Source organism: Chionomys nivalis, chromosome X, assembly GCF_950005125.1.
Source record: "Chionomys nivalis chromosome X, mChiNiv1.1, whole genome shotgun sequence".
In the NCBI taxonomy this organism is placed as follows: Eukaryota; Metazoa; Chordata; class Mammalia; order Rodentia; family Cricetidae; genus Chionomys; species Chionomys nivalis.
In genome coordinates, this window is record NC_080112.1 from 130,272,467 (window position 1) to 130,294,686 (window position 22,220).

Here is a 22,220-nt window from a genome sequence, read left to right on the forward strand (position 1 = left end):
TTGGGTGGTTGTTATGTTCTCTTTCCCCAAAAAACTATTTTTTAAATTATTTTGGTATTTTGTACAATGCACTTCAATCACACTTGCTTCCCATTCTTCCCAAGTCCACCCTCTCAATGTTGTGCATCCCCCTTAATAAAAACATGAAAAAAAAAGAACCAGCAAGTCCAATTTGCATTACTCATATATTCATTGAAGCCTTATCAAAGACCCAATGGAAAGCCTCTTAAAGAAAACTGAGACCTTCTTCATTCAACCACCCATCTCCTTCCAGAAGCCATCAGCTGTGAAGAGCTACACTTTAACATCTTTATTACAATTTTTAAGGATTCTCTCCAATGGCTTCCTATTGACTGTTTCTTTTGTATGTGTGGTGGGGGGTTGGACAGAAACCTTCAATGCCTTGCAATCTCAGTTATGAGTCTGTTGTCATTGAAACCACTGAAAAAGATATCTCCCTGCACAAAGCAGCCAGCAGCAGCACAGATCATGGGCATCCAACACGGTTTCTGGCGGTAGCATAGATTATTGACATTAACATGGTTTCCAGTGGTGCTTAGATCATGAACATCAATATGGTTTCCAATGGCAGCAATTTTTGAATTTAAATACAATATGATTATATTTTCACCATTCCAAGTCCTTACAAATCCTCTATGCCAACATACACATTCAACTTTGAGTTCTTTCTCAAAAAACAAGAACCCAATATAAGAACAAACCTCCCCAAACCAAGAAAACAAAATAAAACAACACCCAAAAAGAAAAAAAAACACACCAAACTATAACCAAATAAAAGCATACACACACATGCACACACACACACACACACACACACACACACACAACCAGCTGTGGAGTTCATTAAATGTTGGTCAATTTCTGAATATGATGCCTGTTCTAGAGTGGTTTATATACCCAGTGTCACTCCATTGGAGAAAACTGATTTTCCTTCTCCCAGTAGGTATAAACGCTTGCTTGCTTACTTGCTTTCCTTCTTTCTTTCCTTCCTTTCTTCTTTCTTTCTTTCTTTCTTTCTCTTTCTTTCTTTTTTCTTTTTCTTTCATCCTTCCTTCCTTTTTCTTAGACCAGTATTGTTCACTCACTATTTTTACTATTCATTTTATTATTTTTTCTTAAGCTGATTTTATTTGGTTTTACCCAGGTCTCTATCTAGTCCCTGGTTCCTGTACATGAGGCCACTCCATTGCAGAAAACTGAGTTTTCCTCTCCCAGCAAATATAAATGACAGTTCAGTTGATAACCTTTCCTAGTGGCTAGACTTAATTCATTCATTTATTTATTTTCCTAAATGAAACAAAATATAATAAGATAAAACAACAACTATAACATTGAAGTTAGACAGTTTACCCAAGCAGTGTCAGGTATTGGTTCCAACTTGTGGAGTGAAACTTAAGTCTGTTATTGGATAGCTATCCCCAGAAGCTTTGTGCCACCATTGCACTAGCTACTAGTGACTAGCATATCTTGCAGGCAGATTGCAGAACAAAGGTTTTGTGGTTGGCTTGATGGTTACGTTTCTCCTTTGATAGTGTGCAGAGTGCCTTCCTGTACCGAAGACACTAGAACAGAGGGGAGAAGGCTCTCTATAGGCACCAGCCTGATATGTCCATGTTCTGTGAGTTATGTGGGCGTGCTCTTCAGCAATGACACTTTGATGACAGTTTGTGGACAGCAACTTACTGTTGGGGCAACAGTCTAAGTTGTGTGGGGATTCCCATGGAACCCCTTTGGCTAAAAACTCAAATGTAATTCAATCCCATTATTGAAAGCTTCATTGTGTGACAAGAGGTGAAGTTGGGACTCTTACTCTCCCATTATTTGATGATTTCGTTTAGATCCTTTCATATATGTGTATATTTTAGGAAGTTTCTACCATATTAGGTTTCCATACTACTCCTCCACTTAATTTGAGCTGTCTGTCCCCATATTTCCTCCACATCCCAACTTGATCCTCCAACTCCAATCCACCCATTTATCAATAATTATCTATTCTTAATTTTTAAAATGTATTTATTTTGTGTTTATGGGTATTTGTACGTTTGTGCACCACCTTTGTGCCTGGTGCCTACAGAGACCAGAAGAAGATGCTGGATTTCCTGGGACTGGAGTTATAGTGGTAAGCTGTCTTGTTCATTCTGGAGACAGAACATAGGTCCTCTGGAAGTTCATTCATGGCACTTAACAACTGAGATGCCTCACCAGGCATCTCAGATCTTGAAAGTTGTGGAAATATTTGGGTTTTTAATTTTTTTTACCTTCTTTTTTTTATTTATTAATTTATTTAATTATTAAAGATTTCTGCCTCTTACCCGCCACCACCTCCCATTCCCTCCCCCTCCCCCAATCAAGTCTTCCTTCCTCCTCAGCCCAAAGAGCAAGCAGGTTTCTCTGCCCTGTGGGAGGTCCAAGGACCAGCCACCTCCATCCAGGTCTATTAAGGTGAGCATCCAAACTACCTGGGCTCCCACAAAGCCATTACGTGCAATAGGATCAAAAACTCATTGCCATTGTTCTTCAGTTCTCAGTAGTCCTCATTGTCCATTATGTTCAGCGAGACCGGTTTTGTCCCATGCTTTTTCAGACCCCGGCCAGCTGGCCTTGGTGAGTTCCCGATAGAACATCCCCATTGCCTCAGTGTGTGGGTGCACCCCTTGCGGTCCTGATTTCCTTGCTCGTGCTCACTCTCCTTCTGCTCCTCCTTTGGATCGTGAGACTTCAGTCCAGTGCTCCAATGTTGGTCTCTGTCTCTGTCTTCTTTCATCGCCTGATGAAGGTTAATATTCAGGGGGCTGCTTATATGTTTTTCTTTGGGTTCACCTTCTTATTTAGCTTCTCTAGAATCACGAATTATAGTCTCAATGTCCTTTATTTATGGCTAGAAACCAAATATGAGTGAGTACATCCCATGTTCCTCTTTTTGGGTCTGGCTTACCTCACTCAGGATAGTGTTTTCTATTTCCATCCATTTGTATGCAAAATTCAAGAAGTCATTGTTTTTTACTGCTGAGTAGTACTCTAATGTGTATATATTCCATACTTTCTTCATCCATTCTTCCATTGAAGGACATCTAGGTTGTTTCCAGGTTCTGGCTATTACAAACAATGCTGCTATGAACATAGTTGAGCATATACTTTTGTTGTATGTTTGGGCATCTCTTGGGTATATTCCCAAGAGTGGTATTGCTGGGTCGAGAGGTAGGTTGAACCCGACTTTCCTGAGAAACCGCCACACTGCTTTCCAAAGTGGTTGCACAAGTTTGCATTCCCACCAGCAATGGATGAGAGTGCCCCTTTCTCCACAACCTCTCCAGCAGAGGCTATCATTGGTGTTTTTGATTTTAGCCATTCTGACAGGTGTAAGATGGTATCTTAATGTTGTCTTGATTTGCATTTCATTGAATAAATGGGACCTCCTGAGACTGAGAAGCTTCTGTAAAGCAAAGGACACTGTCACTAAGACAGAAAGGCAACCCACTGACTGGGAGAAGATCTTCACCAACCCCGCAACTGACAAATGTCTGATATCCAAAATATACAAAGAACTCAAGAAATTAGACCGTAAAAGGTTAATCAATCCAATTATAAAATGGGGCACTGAGCTGAACAGAGACTTTTCAACAGAAGAAGTTCAAATGGCCAAAAGACACTTAAGATCGTGCTCAACTCCCTTAGCAATCTGGGTTTTTAATTTTTATCTGAGTGTTATTCATCAGCCTTAGTTTCAGTCTGTGATATCCTTTCTTCTGTTTGATTTAGAATATTGATGATAAATTTTGCTGAGCTTTTTGCTTGTTTTATTATTGATTGGTTTGGGGTTTTATCTTTTCCTTTCCAAGATATTTTGGAGTTTTATTTTAGACTTATTTATTTACTTTATCTGTGTCAGTATTTTGCTTGCATGTATTTCTGTGCACACTGTGTGCTTAGTGCCCAAGCAAGTCAGAAGACAGTATCATCTTCTCTGTAACTGAAATTATGGGTGGTTAGGAGCTGGCATGTTGGTGCTAAAAATCAAACATGGGTCCTTTGCAAGAATAAGTACTCTTAAAAGCTGAACCATCTCCCCAGTCCCATGCCAGGGTTTTTGAATAATTTTTTTGCTTCTTTCTCACCCAAATTGAAATATTTCTTTTCTGAGTCTTCACCACTGACTCAATACAAAGATAAGCTTCTCTGACTAAGTCTAAGTGTAGCATTTGTCTATAGGTTTAAACATAAATATTTATAAATGAGTTTGATGTCATGTCAATTTAGCAAAAAACAATAGTAACAATTTCCTCATTTAAGTTCTGTGTTTCATCCCCCATCCCCAGCCATGGAATTTAGACTCTCTTTACAATACCAGGCATGGATTTTTCCTGTGGAGTGGGCCTCAAATACAAACAGAGGGTAGTTGATTATACCCATTGCAGTGGGTACATCTTGCTTGACAGGTTGACAATGTACATTATAGGTTTTACAACTAGGTAAGACTGTTGATGTTACTCCCATGGCAGTCTTCATCGTACCTTGCAGCACTATAAAAGCGAGCCAACAAAGAAGCTTCCAGCTAAATTACTACTGTAAGCAGAGGAAGTCCTGAGTGAATGTGTGTTGTTGACATGGACGTGAGGATCCCAATGCTTCAGACCCACAGGAGTAGCACAGCTTTTCTTTACTGGGGCTCACAAGAATGGCAAGTCCTTCCTCTGCTGCCAGTGCAGATGTTAGCACTATATGAAATTAGCAACCACAGTTTCCTTTTCCTCCAGAATGACTACAACCTGAGACTACTCCCCTACAGAGGCCTCCTATTGAGAATAGATACATTTACCTCCTTGTTCAGCTGTAGACAATAAGCCCACCTTCGTGGTTCAAAATGTATCAAACAAACATGCTGAGGTTCTGGGTTGTAGTTGGTTCTCTCCATCAGAGTGAGCATATCCCACCAATTGGAGAAAAAGATGGGTGGACAAGGTTAGAACACACTCAACAACACAGAGAGCAACATGGCATCACCTAAAACTAATGGTTCTGCAACAGCAAGATTTGAACACCCAAACACAGATGATGCAGAAGAAAACGGACTTCAAATTAACTTTAGGAAAATGATTGAGGCCCTTAAAGAGGAAATGAAACATTCTCTCAAAGAAGTGGAGGAAAAGACAAACAAAAAATTGGGATATCAACTAATTCCTTAAAGAAAACTAAGAGAAAGTTATCTTCTTGTTTTACATGGGGAACTTCTTATAAGCAGTCTTTTCTTGAGGTTTACATATCCAGTGACACTTAGAGGACAGAAAGCATACTGTAGTCATTATAATAATTTAAAAGCAAGTCAGATGTTTAAATATAGTTTAAAAAAAAGTCTATCCCAGCCTCTTGCTGGTACTCACATACAATTGACTGTTTTCCTTTTCTGGGAAGCCAGACCACAATCCTCAAATTAAAATATTCTCTCTACTTCCACCTGCAATGCAGTTCATATTTCCCACCACGGCAGCCTATGTCCCTGTATCTCTATCCACCCTATAAGGTTGGTGAGGACTTTGGAACTTAGAGATAAAAATGCAAGATCAGCTGCTATTCTCAGCCCTAAGGGTTCACTAGTAGCAAATTCTTCATTAGATTCTCCACAATGACCCAAGCGAGTAAGTTAGCAACTCCAGAAGCACGGACTTCTGTATTATCTTCTTGCTGTGTTCCTGACAGATCATTCATCTTCGGGTGTATTAGGTAGGCTTCCAGGCTGAGTGCCTGCAGTTCTCATGGAGCATTAGATTTTCTGTCTTTCTTTTACCACCACTGATTCTCCATTCCCTGCTGTGTTGTTGAGCACCCAACGTCAGGGTCCTCTGTTGCACAAATCTCAAGTTGAATCTTTCTAGATTCTGTCTGCTCCATCACTGTAAGCTCTTACTCTTGCAGTCCCCTGTCTTTCTGTACCATCCACCTCTCACTGCAGTTACACAAGTAATGTTTTCTTTCAGATATGTAGAGAGGCAATGAATACTAGGTGTCCCCAGTCTTGCTGTCGCCTCTTCACATTCTTTCCTCATTACTAAGAACATCTAAAAAAATTGTAATGAATAATAAATGCAATACTTAGTAGTGTTTGCAAAGAGCAGTTGCCTATAATAAATGTTCAAAGGCTGGAAATGCCAATGCACATTATTGAATATTATTTGAATAATGTAACAATCTGGTCTCTTAATAAGATCATCATCAGTACCCAGAATTACTTCTTGAAATTGCCAATAGAAGCATTTATTTTTCTTCTAAAACTTATTTTAATGTACCAATGACAGAATCGGTACAAAGTGCAATTATGAATATAAACATATGAATATTTACTACATTTGTAAAAATGAGTCATCATTAACAACAGACAAAACCATATGAACACTATTTTTTTTTCTCGAGGCAATAATAAAGTAAAATTGAGCAACTCCCTGTTTTCATGCATTCCAGTCTCTGCTCTCCGTATTTTCATTTTCATCTTTTGGTTTTTGTTGAAAATAGATTCTTCTTTAATATAATACATCATAACCACAGTTTCCATCCCTCCATTTCCACCTCCTGTATCCCCAAGATCCATTCCCCTTCCCTCTCCATTCAGAGAGGAGAAAGCCTCCAAATGACAACAAAACACAACAAAATAAGATACAATAAGATAGGGCAAAAGACTTGACATCAATGCTGGACAAGGCCACCCAATAAGAGGAAAAGAGTTCCCAAAACAGGCGAAAGAGTTAGAGATACACCTGCCCCCACTGTTAGGACTCTCACAAACCTACCAAGCTAGCAATCACAATATATACCCAGAGGGCAAGGTACAGGACCCGGCAGGCCTCATGCTTGCTGTTTCAGTCTCTGTAAGTCTATGTGAGCCCTGCTTAGTTGATTCAGTGGGCCTCCATCTTCTCTGATTCCTACTTTCTTTCTTCCCACTCTTCTGTAGGTTTCCCCAATCTCTTAGGAAAGGGACTCCATGGAGACCTCCAATTTAGAGACACACACTATCTCTTTCTCCCTCTGCATAATGTCTGATTTTAGCCCTCGCTCACATCTGTTGCCAGTGAAAGCTTCTCTGATGATGACTGGACAAGACACCAATCTATAAGAATAGCAATAGGAATGATTTCATTGATTTTGTTTCAGAAGTTGAAATGGTTATCATTCTACCCTAGGTCTCTGGGCTATCCAGTCTCAGGTTCCTGGTTATCCAGGTAGTGTCCAGCATGGGCTCCCTTTAGTGGCCTGGACTTGAAGTTAAACCAGTCATCTGTTGGTCACTCCCACAAGTTCTGTGTCACTGTTTCCCCTGCACATCTGGCAGGCAGGACAGATTGCATCTTGAAGGTTTTGTGTCTGAATTGCTGTCTGGGTTTCTCTTTCAATGGACTGTGAAGCACCTTCCTACACCAAAGAGACTAGAACATAGGGGTGAAGGCTCCATGCGGGCAGCAGCTCAACTTCTCTACATTCAATGAGTTGTGTGGATTTGTCCTCAACAACTGGGCCCCACTGCCAATTTTCAGAGAGTGACTTTCTGTCTTCCAATCAGTCTGGGTTGTTTGGGGATCTCCATGGAACCCCTTGGCCAACAAGTTGACCAAATGCAGCCCAACCTCATCAAAGGAAGCATTGCTTGGTTAGAGAAGATGGATATTGCAGACTCCTTATCCTCCATTACTTGGGGTCCTCGCTAGGGTAGACCTCATAGAGTCCAGAAAGTTTAAACTGTACTAGATTTCCACAGTCAGAAACAAAAGGGGGATATAAGAATGGACACCTAGGAAATCCAGAGAATCATACTTCTGATACACGTACTCAGCAATTTGAAAATCTAAAACAAATTGATAATTATCTCAAGTGGTACTACTTACCAAAGTCAAATAAAGATCAGATAAATGATATGATAAACATATAGACTTTAGTAAAATAGAAGCAGTCATTAAAAGTTTCCTAAACAAAAAACAAACAAGTAAAAGCCCAGAATCAGATGGTTTTAGTGAAGAATTCTACCAGACTTTCAAATAAAAGTTCACACTAATATGCCTCATATTAGTACACAAAATAAAAACAGAAAGATCATTGCTCTATTCATTTTATGAGGCCACAGTCACCCTGATATGCAAACCACACCAAGACTCAACAAAGAAAGAGAATTACAGAATAATTTTTCTTATGAACATAGATGCAAAGATACTCAATAAAGTACTTAAAATAAATAAACATATCAAAAAATTGTCCATCATGATCAAATGGACTTCATCTTAGAGATGCAGGGATGGTTCAACATACAAAAATCTGTCAGTGTAAACCAACTTGCAAACAAACTGAAAGTAAAAACATGTGATCATCTCAGTAGATGCTGAAAAGGCCTCTGACAAAATCCAACACCCCTTCATGATAAAAAGTCTTGAAGAAAACAGGGATATAAGAGATATAGGGGACATATCCAAACATAATAAAAGCAATATACAGCAAGCTAAAAGCCAACATCAAATTAAATGGAGAGAAACTCAAAGCAATCCCACTAAAATCAGGAGCAAAACAAGGTTATTCACTCTATCCATACCTATTAATATAGTACTTGAAGTTGTAGCTAGAGCAATAAGAAAACTGAAGGAGATCAAGGGGATTCAAACTGGAAAGGAAGAAGTCATTTCAATTTATACTATATTCTTTCATTCATGCTGTCTTAGCTGGTTTCTATTGCTGTGATAAAACACCATAACAAAAAGCAACTTGGGATGGCAAGAGTTCATTTCCTCTCACAGTTTCACATCACAGTCCATCACAGAGGGAAGTCAGGACAAGGACTCAAATAGGGCAGGAACCTGGAGGAGGAACAGGAGGCCACGGAGGAGTGCTGCTTATTGACTTGTTCTCCATGGCTTACTCTCTTTGGCTTGCTCGGCTTAATTTATTATAGCACCCAGGATCGGCAGCCCAGGAGCTTGGCTCACTGCCACTACCCACAGTAAGCTTGACTCGCCCACATCTATCACTAATCAAGACACAGTTCCACAGACTAGTCCGGTGGGAGCATTTTATCAATTGAGTTCCCCCTTTCCGAATGACTCTAGCTTGTGTCACGTTGACATAAAACAAGCCAGCACCATAGCTGAAGCAAAGCTTGGAAAGCTCTCTGGAAAAATATATACCAGTCATCTCTGTGAAAGAGACATGATTCACAGCATTCCAAATAATTCAAACATCTGTTTCTTTTATCTATTAAATATAGCACAGTTAATATTTTTACAAAAATTAAAGGCAGACTTAGAACAAAAAGTAACCATGAGAAAAATAGTAAATGGAATGTTGCAAGGATGGAAATGGGAATCAATAGGCATATTGGATGAGCGTGGGGACTATAAATGTATAGAAAAATGGATAGACTTATGAAGTAGAGACAATAGGGCATGCAGATAAATAGGATACATAATGGGAAAAAGGAAATATGAATACTGAATTCCAGGTTTGTGACATGACATTTTGCAACTAAAGTATTTTATTCCTGAAATAAGTGACGGGCCTCATTCTGAAACGGGGGGAGGGTGGTGCTATTTTAAAAAATCCCTTTTGAAAACATCCATTCTATTGCTAAAAGGAAAATCCATACTTTTGTTGGCAACTGCTTTTGCAGATAAGATGAAGTAGCTAAATGAAGCAGAGTTCAGGTTGCTTTTCCCTGAATGGTGCCCTGCATCCTTTTCTCTTTAGCCTAAGCAATCCCTTGTCATTGATGTCAAAAGACTCACACAACAGAACTGGGCTTTGAATGCAGCATTTGGATTGCCAGAGATAATAGACCGGATGCAATTGTGAGTGCCTATAAACTGTCCTAATAACATTAGCGGGCCAACATCAGGATGTGCGTGTGAACCTCTCTATTTTATTCACTTGCAAAATGATTTTTCAGGAAAATCAGATTTCATTTATTTTGCACATTTACTTCATTTAGATTGAAATTACCTTTTGTTCGCCTGTTGATTTAGATTGAAATTATGTTTTGTTCGCCTGTTGATCTATGAAGAATATCCCAGCAATGAGTTTCTGATTTTAAAGGCCCATAGACAACCTTATGGGATAAGAATCATTAAATTAATGAGCAATTTTTACAGTTAATTATTTCCTTTCCTAAAGCTCTGGCTAATCCTTCATTATCATTCTACAGCGCCCTATTTACCAGAACTTTTACAGATTAAAAACTCTTTCTGTTTCCCTTCAAATATCACAGGAAGAAGAGGTAGAAAGACAGCTCAGCTGGAAAAATTTAAGATGCAGAGCAGCTGTAGATTAGGGGTTAAAAACACTGCTTTTGCAGAGGGACTCAGTTCAGTTCCCAGGACCAACATCGGAGGGTTTATAATCTCCTATAACCCAGTTGTAGGGGATCTGACAACCTCTTCTGGCCCCCAGCCTCCTGCATGCCTATGGCACACATGAACTCACAAGGCACCCACACAAAAACGTAAAATAATGTTAAAGGAGAGTGAAGGCTTGAGTTTTGAGTCCCCAACACCTATGCAAAAGCTAGGCACAGTGAAGCAGGTCTATTCCCTCACCACTGGAAGGGGCAAAAACAATTGGATTCTTAGAGCTCATTGGTCAACCAGCCTAGAGGAACCCAAGAGCTCCAGGCTCAGGGAAAGAACCTGTATCACAAAAACAAGCTAGACAGTAACCAAATAGAAACCTGACAACAACCTCTGACCTCCACATACAGAAGCATATACATATACATACATGAACACCAAATACATACATGAATACACACAGTATATTTATTATTTATCTTTACCAGAGAAGACACTGAACATATGTCCATCTAGAGTCTAAGGTTATATAAAGTTACTTCTCAGCCATCCTTTGTTGGGACCAATATAGTCCTGGCCTTCAGCTGCTCTTCCCTGTCTAGAGCTTTCTAATTGAAGTAACTAGAAGCTGTGCCTAGCTTAGAGGATCAGAGAATGGGATTTTCACCTGTTGGCCATTGACTGCAGTGTATTTAAGCCTCCATGGTGCTACTAAAGAGGGACTTTTGGTACCAGTATTAGAAGGTCTGTGTGTCAGTCTGTCTCTGTGTGTGTTTCGTCAACCTCCAGCCCCTTGCCCGAAGCTCGTGAACTGAGTTCTAGCACATAGAGCACAGACGCAAGGCCGCGGCGAGCAGCAATACCTCAGTGGCTCTCCAGGAATGTATGTGCACAGATGGAGAAGAGAGGTGTATTAGTCTACATTTCTCAGTGATTGAGCCTTCACTAAATAGTATATTGGATAAGCAGTCCCTGGAAGCACCTTAAAGAGAATGGAGAACTACAACAGGAAAAGGAGGAAGCCACCACTGGATAGTTAGTGACTGAGAGTGTTCCTTCAGGCTCAACTACTTGGCATGTGTGACCTGCCCAGTATATGAACAAATTTGTTTCCATGGAGAGGCCAATAGTGCAGCAGAAAGCTTTGGGGAGGTATGTGAGTCTCTTATAGACATAAACTTCCCAGCTTAAAACGACACAAATTTAATATCTTTTAATATTGGAGGTCAGACATTTATATTTTGCTCCTAAGACTTCTGGAAAGTCTAGGGAAAACACATTCCCAAGATCCTCTCAGTCTCCTGAAGCTGCATAGATTTCCTGGCTTATAATAAGTTTCTTCTTCCATCTTTAGGGTCAACGGCATAAGGGCTCACACCTTTGCCTCTGTCACCATAGCTCTTGGGTTCTAAATCCACCTCCTTCCTCTGCTAAGGACCCTTGTGATTACATGCTGCCACTGAGACTGTCCAGAACAATCTCTTCATCTCAAAATCACTAACTTATTCCTGTCTTCAAATCTTCTTTGCATATGGAAAGGGTCATAGTGTCACATTCCAGGGATTAGGATTTGAACAGTGGTTTTGAAATGGGAGGGGGTATTTCACTCTGTTACCCAGGCTGATCTGGAATTACTATACTCAAGTACAAATGAGTATTGTACTTCAGTTTCCTGAGTGTTGGAGCAATAGGTATGTGCTGCCATACCAGGCAGAGAGCATCAGTCTCTTTGCAGGACAATTTTTCTATACCTGTCATGGGGGACACAAGAATCTCGAATTCCCAGGAAGCATTTTGGATACCAATAGGGTTTCCTTCCAAAAATAAACAATTTTAGGCTAAATATAGGCAATCAGTCTAAATACTTTACGGAATGAAAAAAATAAGGGCTGCATAAATAACTGTTACTTTTATTCAGCCAGTCAAATTGACATCCTCCAGGTCTCCTGTAATGGTTCAAAAACCTAATACACACAACATCAAGCAAGAAATTCAGTTGTTATTTTAGCATTAGCGTTAACAGGTTTGGAGGCCCAGAATCACAGAGGAAGACAGAATGCTAGAATTTCAATTTCTTGTCGGCTTCATGGGAGAAACAAAAAGCCTCAAGACAATCACATCTTATTTTAGGGGTCTATCAAATTTCAAGAGGTTTCATCAAAAGCATAAAAATGCATTGTTCTGGGAATACATTACTGTTATGCTTATGAAAATAAAGGCAGCGAGCATCCACACAGGTGCTGGGAACCACAGAGAGATGAAAGGCGGGATAAAGATTTTGTCTGCTGTGATGAACTTCTGTGAGATGAATTGGCAGCATCCAAAGCTGCAAACTTTAACACTTGCCAAACAGAATACAGATTAAAAAAAAAAAAAAAAAAAAAACAGGGGTGGGGGTGGGGATTGCAACAGTCACCAAGAAAAAGAATGGGGCTGCCCCTTCCTCCATTGTTCTGCATCCCCACCCTCCTACCTACTCTCCTGTCTTCCCACTTCCCCTTTCTGCCTTCTCCTCCCCTCTTAGGCACCTCCTCTAAATAAATCCTTGAGCGAAATATTTTGCCTCAATAATTTATGTGGTGATTTATTTCTATAACAACTTTGCCAGTGCCTCCTGTCAAGGTAGTTCTTGGGCTGAGTGTGAACATTCAGGGGTGAGCGAAAATTGGGATCCAGCCTCAAGCTAATCTGACCAGTTTGAGCAGATCCAGGAAAACAGTTTCTGTACACTGCTATCTCCTCTATCTGAGTAAAACGGAATTCTTTGTCCCCAGTGCTTCAACCAACTGAAGCCCCATTATATATTGCTCCTACCCTAACCAAATCCACCTGAACGGCTAGATTACATTCCTGACTCATTGACTTTGAGTTAGCTATGCGGCTGGCTTGAGACAATAGAATCTAGTGGATGTGATATGATTCGGAATGTGAGAGCTGTTTGCCCTATAGAACTTGTTCTTTGAAAATCTGTTGCAATGCTATACTAATCAAGAATAAAGTATGCATGTCTTCAAGGAACAAATAAAATATTATCAAAATCATAATTAAATAATGATAAAAGGAAAGATAATAAGGTGAGCAAATTATGAAAAGAGAAACCTACAAAAGTCACCAAGAAAAATAAAGTCTGTCCTTTGTCTCTTCTTCCCTCTTTCCTTGTGCACCTAGGTCTTTGACCGAGACATCTAGGTTCCACCATGTGCCCTGGAAGATTAGATGACGGTCACACAAAACCAGATTCAACCTGAAGCCTGAATACCAGGGGTCAGAACCTAAAGCCTAGAACCCAGAACATGGATACCAGTCTAGACCAATCTCATGGCATATTGCACTAGTGTGTGACTAACTTATTATTGCTTTGACAAACACCTGAGAGAAACAGTTTAGAGCAGGACACCCTTTTGGGGGGCTCAGAAGCCTCGGGGGTTTCCATTGATACTGGGTTCCATTATTGTGGGTCTTCAGGCAAGGTTAAATCAACAACATAGCAGGGTGCACTCGGTACAGTAGGAAAGACAAACCGATAGGTGGCAAGTACATCCAACAATTTGCTTCCTCCACTGGGTTCTACATCTGAAAGCTCCCACTGCCTCCCAAACAGCACCACCTGCTAGAGACCAAGTCCTAAACACGTGACACTGTGAGAATTATTTCCCATTCAAACCATAACACAGCCAACTACAGACTTTTACATGCTAGAATACATGATCACTGCTTAAAGCCCTGGAGGTCGGGCTAGTTTTTACCAAGTGTAATTGTGGAAACAACCAACTTAAGATAAACTTTTATAAAAGCTGAGAGCAGAGACCCCAACAGAGGTTAAAACTAATGTGCAATACTCAGATTCGAGGAGGTAGCAAGGAAACAAAAAGAAGGCAAAAATGGAATAAAAAAATATATTTTAAAAAAAAATCCCAATGTAACACTCTCCCTGTTTAATTAAACTGAGAGGCAAGTGAGGAAGTCTTCCAACAGCAAGGTCATCTTGTATTTTAATATTGACACGGAACTATTTTAAGGTTCTGGGAAACTTTGCATTTCAGGTTTTCAGATTAGGGACGTTCAGCTTTTACTAGCTTTTGTTATGCATGCTGTGTCTCTACCTGCTCCCTGGAATCCATGAAGAACTAAGCAAGAGGTCAAAAGAGAATGTTGAAAAAGCCCAGCGAAGCCAGGTGGTGGTGGAGTGCCGCGGACTGACTCTCTTGGAGATCGAAGACCGAGGGAGAACAGGGGTGAAGGCTTAGGAGAACCCAAGATTCGGCGAATGACAGACAGACACAACTCTAATGAGATTTGAATCTGCTGCAACTTTACTAAAATTCAAGCATCACTTTTAAGAGATTACAGAAGGAAGTTGGCAGACATAAAAGTTTCCATAGAAAAATGATTACAGACAATTGATTATTCTCAGCAAGTCTTGTGGTCAGGGCCAGGTGGGCAGAGCTTTTCTTTGAAATTCGTCTCACACCACTAACCAACTGTGCTTTCTCATGGCCCTAAATCATATCTGCCCTCAAGGTAACCAAGGTAACCCAAACACCATTCTTCAGGATTCCACCCTCAGGGTTTGTTCCAATATTGAATGACTGACTTCATGTTATCAAGAATAGCCTGCCTTTCTTTCCTATCTAAAATGCACCAGGGGTTTCTCATTCTGGCTAGCCTCTCCATAAATGGTAACTCATGCCATTCCATACATTTTCCTTCATAATTTACCCATCTTCTACCAAATCTCCTATCATGAGCTCTTTCTGTTCTAGGGTATCTATAAATTCCCCCAGAGAGCGAGCTGGAGTTTTAATCATAACATTAATGGCCTGAATCAAGGGAGGGAACTGACGCATCAGTTCCTCCGTATTCAAGGAGCCGTTAGAAATGCTTCCTGGTTCCTTGAACAGATTAAGTTTTTGTCAAGAGAAAAATAGAACAGAAGCAGAGTCAATGTAAGAAACCATTGCCAGGAACAAAGTGAACGAGATCGTTGAGGCTGATCAGGCACCTCAACTCGAGCAGACTGCCAGGGAACCGCGGGGGGCCAAGCTCCGGGAAACACAAGCCCCTCATTTTGAGACGGCCACCACCTGAGAGGCATTTTGTCACACAGGCGGGACAGCCGTGGATGTGGCAGTGGAGCATGCCTTTAATCCTAGCACTAGGGAGGCAGAGGCAGTCAGATCTCTGTAAGTTTGAGGCCAGCCTGGTCTACGAGAGCTAGTTCCAGGACAGGCTCCAAAATAACAGAGAAACCCTGTCTTGAAAAACCAAAAAGGAAAAACTCAGTGGAATGAGTCCTGAGACTTCTCTGGTTGTGATTTTTTTCTGTCCTCCTCTCTGTCTTCTAAACAATACACTAAGATCTGAATGTTTACTAAATGAATCATCCTCCAAAAGTCATGGTATGGTTCTCCCTACCTTGCGAAACTCCCTAGTTCAGGTTTGAAGGGAGACAAAGAATACTTGGGGTGATGGAAATCCTTTTGAAAAGGGATTTACTTAACATTATGTGATGACATTCACTTGGAGACAAGCTGTTACGTGTGGGTGGATTACTAACCCCCTTCTTCACTTCTTTCCCTCTTCCTTCTTCCAAGATCCATTTATGACTCCTAATGAGATCTTCAGGATGATGCTTTGTTCTTGAATACAGAAGATGACCACATGCCTTGCCATGGATAGAAAAGGAGAAGCAGAACTGACTAAAACTCATAGAGAATACGATTTCTGCTGGATTTTATTGTCGTTTTAGAATCAAGACATGAGTATTTTTATAGGTGAAGGTAGCACCAGGGAAGATGAAAAGTATCAAATTCATTTTGCCCAATTGATTATGGATGGTAGCTCCTTTCTGCTCTTTCTCAGTTAGGTTCTTTGCTTCAGAGTGAACGCATTCCTGGGATGACAGGCATGGCTAGGTCTCTTGTGTTTAATGCCTGCAAATCATTTTTGTGATCCTGGATGCTTGTCTTCACCAATATAACACTGACATCTATAGACATCAGTTCCCATGTCAGAACATCAAGAAATGAGCCTATAATATTGAGAGCACATTTGCATAGTCAAAGTCTTAAACATAGAAGAATCAGACCTTGAAGAGGGGGAACTGTATCTTTGGTAGTATCTGCCCTGCTCCATCCCCACTCCTGGTCCCATTGCCCATTCCTCTCTATTAAGCCTCTACCTATACTCTTCCAAAGCTCTCAGGAATTTATCTTTCTTTTTTATCCAAATTCATAAACCTTGCCCTTTTGTGAGATGCACCAGCATTTTCTCCCCAGTATCTCCCCTGATTGTATCTTCTGTTTCTTCTCATTTATGTTTCACACCCTCACTTAATGCACCCCAGGAGAGGTAAAGGCATCTTAGGATATCAAATGCAAGTCTCAGAGTGTGACCTCAACACCTGTGGCTACTTACTTCCAGAATTGCAATGGTTCAATGGCACTGTTGGGACAACCAGCTTTACCAAAGGGATTAGTTGAGGACCAAGGGAACAAAATGCGTGCGATTGTTTCAAAATCTGTGGTTACTAATTTGAAGTCTTAGTATTAGTAAGTCTGTTTTTATTGCTGATTTGGGCTGTTGCTTTCATTTATGGGAATATGTAAACACTTCAAACACATTCTAATTGAGGGCTTTCAACTTTCTAGTCAGTTCCATCCACTCTTTTTGCCTTCTGTCAACCACAATTTCCCCAATACTGAGATGCAGGGCAAGAGGTAAATCCCTAAATGGTACCAACATTAGGATCTGGGTAGGAGCACCTGGTAGCAGCAAAATGATATAATTGAAGGACTCAAGGTTATCTCATCAAGAAAAAAAAAAAAAAAAACTACCAGTACCAGTAGAGACAAGGTACACCCATAAGCCAGTCTCAAACACTTCCTTTGTAATGTGTCTGAGTGCGGCCCCAAAGGCCTAATTTCCTTAAGGACATCTGATGACAAACTTATTTAGACTCAGCTGTGGATGCTATGAAAAAGCATGAAAAGAAATGAATTTTCTGAGAAAGAAATGCAGTTCTGTAATTGTCTTCTGAATCTGTTTTCTACCCTGAGATTCCTTACCCATCGGGGAAATAGATTCTTGTACTTTGAACAGCTGGCTGTGTGATGGAAAATTTATATAAAGCTGGGGCTCTATGGAGACCTCGGGGATAAAATTATATCCCCAAGGCTGCACTTTTATCAATTTTTATCTCTTGTCTGATGGTTATGGATGCAACTATTCATGAATACTAAAAAGACTTCTGTTTGGAGGTGCTTCAGGCATTTTCTTATAAAACAATTTTCTGAAATAAAACATTAGCAATAGTACACTGACCAACACAAAGTTAGAATTCACTCACTTCTGGTCATAGTCATTTATTATAGTCTGAATTCAGATGTTCTCTCGATTCTCATGTGCAGAAGGCTTTATCCACAGTTGGTAGCACAGCTGGCGGTGTGGAAACTTCAGCAGGTGGGCCTAGTTGTAAGGGTGCAAGTCACTGGGAGCATGCCTTTGAAGAGGGACATTTTGTCTCTGGTTTTTCTATTCTATCTTTGCTTCCAGGTGCTGTGAAGTTAACATTTTTTTTCTGTCACAATTCTTCTGTGATGTTCTGCCCACCACAGATATAGCACAGAGGAGCCAGCCGACCATAGACTGAAACACCAGGACACCTGAGCCAGAATAACCCTATCCTCCTGTCTTAGTTACCGTTGTATTGCTGTGAAGAGACACCATGACCAAGGCATTTATCTGGGGGCTTGCTTACAGTTCTAGAGGGTTAGTCCATGATCATCATGGTAGGAACAGATGGCATGGCCTTAAAGCAGTAGCTGAGAGCTTTACATCCTGATCTACATGCAGAGAAAGACAGAGAGACAGATACATACATACAGACAGACAGACAGACAGACAGACAGACAGACAGACAGAGACGGGGAACCTGGCATGAGCTTTGGAAACCTCAAACCCTAACCTCAGTGGCACACTTCTTCCAACAAGGTCACATGTGCTCTAACAAGGCCATGCTTCCTAATCCTTCCCCAAAAGTTCCACTAACAGAAGCCAAGGGCAATTCTCATTCAAGCCACCACATCTCCCATAAGTTGATTATCTCAAGTATTTTGTCAGAGTAGCTGAAATCTGACTTACACACCATTTAACCTCAAGTCAAACAACAAGCATCTGAGCATCTCTTCTGCAATGACTACTTGTGCAATGATGGTTGTTGATTAACTACATGATAATCTGGGCCCAATGGACAGAATTATTTTTAAGAACACTATCACCACTGTCTGTCTCTACGTTCACATGTAGAGACTTGGATTCTTACAGAGTAATTCAGTTATAAGCATTTTTCAATCAGCTAGAAACTTCCCTTCAAATGCCCTAATTGTTTGGTGGATGAATTATCAGCTTGGAATAGAACAGTAAAGAGTTGATCCTTTTATTTTTAAATGTTTTTTAATTATTTGTGTAAGCCAGGCAGGTATGTTAATGTGGGGGTACCTGTAGATGCCAGAGGTATTGGATCTCCCATGTACCTGGAGTTACAGACTGTTATCAGCTGCCTAATGTGGGTCTGGGAATCAAAATAGGGTCCTCTGCAAGAGCACTGAGTCATCCCAGCAGTAAGATTTAATTTTTTTTGACAGGAGACATTTAAAAGTTATTTACAAGGGAATATTATATCCTAGCATTCTTGAAGATCACTAGAAGTGTTTTCACATAAAAATATTAGTATGCAACCTTTCAGCAAAAACTTGAGTTCTTTTCTCTCTAACCAAGATATCATGTGTAGCCGGGTGGTGGTGGCGCATGCCTTTAATCCCAGCACTTGGGAGGCAGAGGCAGGCGGATCTCTGTGAGTTCGAGACCAGCCTGGTCTACAAGAGCTAGTTCCAGGACAGGCTCCAAAACCACAGAGAAACCCTGTCTCGAAAAACCAAAAAAAAAGAAAAAAAATCATGTGTAGAGTCGGAATGATAATTTTGATATGTGTGTTGATGAATGCTAACCTTTCAAAATGATAAAATGATAACTTACTGACCCTTAAATACTCTCATCCCTTGTTGAATTTGATTTCAAATTGTTTATCATCAAGTTATCCATATTGCATACAGAAAAATATAAAAAGGACAGTACAAAAATCAAATTGAAAAGAATAAAATTATTGAGTATTATGTATTTTCTCTTCAGGATGCTAACTGTAAGTATACTATGCTAAATAAAGTAGAGATTGTTCACATAGAAAAGTGCAAGCTAAGTCAACTGAACATTCATTCAATAAACCATATGTGTCCTATATCAGAAAGAGGGAAAGTTATAGGTTTTGATGGTTGGTCTACATTGTCAAATATATTGGTTCAAGGAACACTTAGGACATTAATAAAACACTCCTCTGGGAGTACAATAAGACATTTCCAAAAATAATCAATCCTAAGGCTGTGGTATAATCAATGGATTAATCCTCTGATGGATTCATAATACAGTGACATTATTATGAGGTGAGGAAAAGCAGGAGGTAGGGTATAGTTGGAAGATGTAGGCCACTGAAAACATCCATGGGAAAAGTATTTCCTGGCCATGGTCCCTTTCATCTCCCATCTTGTTTTCTTCTTCCTTCCCTTCTTTGTCTCTTTTCCCTTCCTCTTTCCCTCCATCCTTCTCGCCAACCTCTCTGTCCTTTCTTGCTGTGAAGTTTCTTTTCTTTTCCATGATGTGCTGCCATAATGTTCTACATCACACTGATAATTATATAATAAATGGAGTCAAACAGCCATTGGCTAAAGCCTTCCGAAGCTGTGGCACCAAATCAATCTTTTTAAGTTGATTATTTTATATGTTTTGAGAAATCTTGGAAATATTGTGAGGTAGGACCTAGTTGGAAGAAATGTCCTCGAGGAAAAATATCTTTTCTTTTTCCTTGCCTGTATTCCTCTCTTTTATACTTCCTGTCCCACAAATAAATGAAGGCTATATTCTCCCGCAACTTCCACATCAAAATGGACTTACATCTCTGAAATCATGAGCCAAATAAAGAATCTCTCCTTTAGTTTATTTCCTTATAGCATTTTGTCACAGCAATGAGAAAAATAACCAAATACAGAGACTATTCACAGAAAGCACACACACACACACACACACACACACACTCACACACAAAAGGAAAGGTTCAGAGAATACTTCAGAAGAGGGATTGGACATAGATGGCATGGTAGTTGCACACACAAACTTTTGGCAGCTATGGTTACCTGAATAAGACCTGCATAAATCAACACAGTTCAGAATCTCCAAAATATATAAAGAACTCAAGAAACTAGACTTTAAAATGCTAATTAACCCAATAAAAAATGGGGCACTGAACTGAACAGAGAATTCTCAACAGAAGAAATTCAAATGGCCAAAAGACACTTAAGGTCATGCTCAACCTCCTTAGCGATCAGAGAAATGCAAATTAAAACAACTTTGAGATACCATCTTACACCTGTCAGAATGGCTAAAATCAAAAACACCAATGATAGCCTTTGCTGGAGAGGTTGTGGAGAAAGGGGCGCACTCATTCATTGCTGGTGGGAATGCAAACTTGTGCAACCACTTTGGAAATCAGTGTGGCGATTTCTCAGGAAATTCGGGATCAACCTACCCCAAGATCCAGTAATACCACTATTGGGAATATACCCAAGAGATGCCCCATCAAATGACAAAAGTATCTGTTCAACTATGTTCATAGCAGCATTGTTTGTAATAGCCAAAACCTGGAAACAACCTAGATGCCCTTCAATGGAGGAATGGATGAAGAAAGTGTGGAATATATACACATTAGAGTACTACTCAGCAGTAAAAAACAATGACTTCTCGAATTTTGCATGCAAATGGATGGAAATAGAAAACACTATCCTGAGTGAGGTATCCCAGACCCAAAAAGAGGAACATGGGATGTACTCACTCATAATTGGTTTCTAGCCATAAATAAAAGACATTAAGCATATAATGTGTGATCCTATAGAAGTTAAATAAGAAAGTGAACCCAAAGAAAATCATATAGTCATCCTCTTAGGTTTTACATGGAGTTAGTTGGCCACATTGGACTGCCATCTGTTACAAGGGGAGAGGGCCTGCTTTTCATCCTGACTGTCTGTATCGAAAGGGAGGGGGAATGGTGGGGGGGGTGGAGAAGAGGAGTGGGGATAGGGGGAGGGGAGTGGGGGGAGGGGCAATATTTGGGAGGAGGGGAGGGAAATGGGAAACGGGGAGCAGGTGGAAATATTAATTAAAAAAGAAAAAAAAAAACAGAATTCCAACGTGGAGGGAGAGGTGCTTGAGCCATTGTAGCTTCTGGGAGATGAGTCACGATTCCTGGTCGGTTTCCCATGACTTAATGGATATCTCTGTACCAATGTGTGTATGATCAGCATAAATGGAACTTGGTGGGTTATTTCTAAAAAGAAAGAGGACGTGAACCTGGGAGGGAGATATGTTGTGGAGGTGAGTTGGGGTATATATTATCAAGATACATTGCACGCATATTAAAATGATTTTTAGAAGCAGCCAAGCGTGTGCCCCCATTTTAAAGTAAGGCACATTCAATGTGCTTTAAATTGTGGCACGGAGATAAAAAGAAGACAATATAGGATCTGTCTAAAAAGGATAACATGAATAAAGAAAATGAAATGCACATATAATGTAAAATCTTGCAAATGCTTAAGCTTCACAACTTTTACTCTCGACAACATTCCTGCCCATGGGATCCTTTCGTGACCCAGAGTGGATTGCAGATGGTGAGATTCGCAGGTTATTTTTAGCAAGGAAAGTCAACACTTCCTGGGAAGCCGTGATTACTGTATTAGGAGAAGTCAATGGGTTAATGTTATTTATAGTGAAGTAAATTGAGCTAGA